We start from the raw sequence: 2657 nt of genomic DNA on the forward strand, positions 1-2657 counted from the left end.
TGTGATGAATTGTATGAGCCCCAATAAATTGATTAAAAAAAAAAAAAAAGTCAAGCCTAAGAGTCAGCCCTTCCTCTTTCAGTCCCTTTTAGGAAAAACCCGCCTCCTCTTCCCCAAGTTCTCTTTCGTGGTTACCTCCGTCTGGTGCCTATCCCTCAGGGGAACCTTCTTCCTCAGACAGAAGCCACATTTCCTCTCAGTTAATCGGACCACCAGACAAACATCCGTATTCTTTTGACATCGTCCTTCTGAAGTAAATTTTGTTCCCTCAGAGTCAGCTTCCACCCCATTCTGCTGCAGGCTGGTCCCCATGGCACCTGCCTCCTCCCTCCGCTCCCTCCTGTCTCCACGGTCGCCTTTGTTTTGTGTCTTCTCACATTTGTGGGGTTTCTTCCCCTGCGACTCCGAGCTCTGGTTTCCGGAATAGAGTTCACTGTCTGTAGAGTCTCCGGTTCCCCTTTCTCTTCCTGTTCCCTCTAGAATGGCTTTTCTTCCATAAAGAATCCTACCCTCATGTTCTCAACTTACATGAGCTCCTTGCCGCCTCACCTGTAAAGATTGCCTCATCCACTAGGTGGGAGCGCAGTGGTGATCTCCCCTCTTGGGTATGAAAAAAGAAAAACAGAACTAAACGTTTTGTGAGGAAGAAAGGACTTTTTGTATCACTGTTTTCCCCAACCATTGTTTTTTAAGCAGTAGTTTCATAGACAATAAGTTAAGTGCTATTTATCTTTCTTCTATAATAAGAATAACAAGACCAGTAAAACAAACACCGATCCTATCCGGAAAACTGCCTTTGCCATGTAGGGTCCTGAGAGATTTGCCTTTGGGTTTTTCTGGGAAAAGCTTGTTGGTTCACTTGTTGGTGTTCATTTAGTTTTGTTTTAAACCTGACTCAAAATTCATTCTGTGATCTCAAGTGTTGCTTGAGACCAAAACCTAAGTAAAGAAAATCATGCAGTATCAAAAACAACCAGATTTACACACCGAAGTCTTTCCCGTCTGAAAGACGCATTGCGTTGGGCCAATCTGCTGCACAAGACCTGATGAAAGTGTTGAAGAGCAAGGCTGTTACTTTGAGGACCGAGGTGCACCTGACCTCAGGTACTTTCCATGGCCTCAATTGCATGCAAAAGCTGGACATTGAACAAGGACAAATGAGGAAGAATCAAGAGTTTTGAATTATGCTGCTGGTGAAGAAGAATCTTGAAAGTCCCCTGGACCGCCCCAAGGACCCACCTGTCCGTCTTGAAAGAAGTACCACCAGGGTGCCCCTCGGAGAGGGCAAGGATGGCGGCACTTCATCTCACATACTTTGGACGTGTTGGCAGGAGAGACCAGTACCCGCAGAGGGACATCAAAAAAGAGGAAGGTCCTCGATGAGATGGATTGACAGTGACCGCATCAATGGACTCAGACAGGACACTTGTGAGGAGGGCGCCAGGCCGAGCAGTGCTTGGCTCCGTTGAACGTGGGATTGCTATGAGTCTGAATGGAGTCGACAGCACTTAACAACCTGACGGCAACAACATTGTTGGCCTTGAGACCATTTCTCTACTTGAGTGACAATACTGGAAGATAAGTCCTTGATTTAAAACTCCCCTAGGGCTTGGATGGGGGGCCAAGTGGATGTCAAGTTGAGCTTCCTGTTTTGTATTTTTCGTCTTCGCCATGAAAGCCAACGACTGTCCTTCCCTTGGGCCATTTCGGGTCTGAAGGGAAGGTCTCATCACCCCAAGACAGAGAGACAAACACAGTGAGGAAGCCTAGGCCTAGGTTGGGTGCTGCTCCAGACTTGCTCCTGTCTGGCCTTGCCAGCCAATGGTATCGAGACTGGCGAAATATTACTCCAGGGTGAGTTCCGTCACCTTGGTCTAAGGCAGGCAGACTTAATAAACAGCTCGAGGACAGAGCAAAAGAGATAGGGCCGAGCCGCAGGGGAGGAGCTAAGTATACCAGGGGAGGGATAAATATATATGTAAGAGAGAACTCTGTAATTATGCATCAATAAAACATCCCAGCCCAGTCCGGATCAAGCCCATACGTTCAATATCAGCCCCTAAGTCCGATATTAGCCCATGAATTCCTCTTCAGACTCACACAGCACATGCAATGATGCCAAATGCAAGAAGATCAAAGGGCAGTGGGTGGAAGGTCCTGTGGACACAATGGCAGCAGACGCATCTCTGAGGCTCTGGCTGCCATCCGTGTGGCTCCATGTGGCTTGTCAACAGACTTCCAGGCTCAACAGGGACCTGCCAGGCTCTTTGGACAGCCAAGACCAGTGAGGCCAAAGAAGTAAGGGGAGAGCGAGGAACGGCCAGAGCCCGCCCAGGTCCCAAGACAGTATGACATTTTCAGCATTGAGTTTCCCACGCCCCCAGCAACCTCTCTCGCCTAAGTGCGATGCTTCTCAAAGCGCAAAACTCAGGGATGCAGGAGTGGTGTCAGCATCACCTGGGTCCTTGTTAGAGTGAGACTTCTTCTCACTGCAGGAGGACCAAGCTAGATTGGGCCTGGCAATCTGTGTGTGTGTGTTTTCTTTTAAAAATCATTTTATTGGGGGCTCATACAACTCTTATCACAATCCACACATGAATCCATTGTGTCAAGCGCATTTGTACATTTGTTGCCATCATCATTCTCAAAACATGTGC

This window comes from Echinops telfairi, unplaced genomic scaffold (assembly GCF_000313985.2).
Source record: "Echinops telfairi isolate 266 unplaced genomic scaffold, ASM31398v2 ScPeMD7_7467;HRSCAF=8505_1, whole genome shotgun sequence".
Taxonomy (NCBI): Eukaryota; Metazoa; Chordata; class Mammalia; order Afrosoricida; family Tenrecidae; genus Echinops; species Echinops telfairi.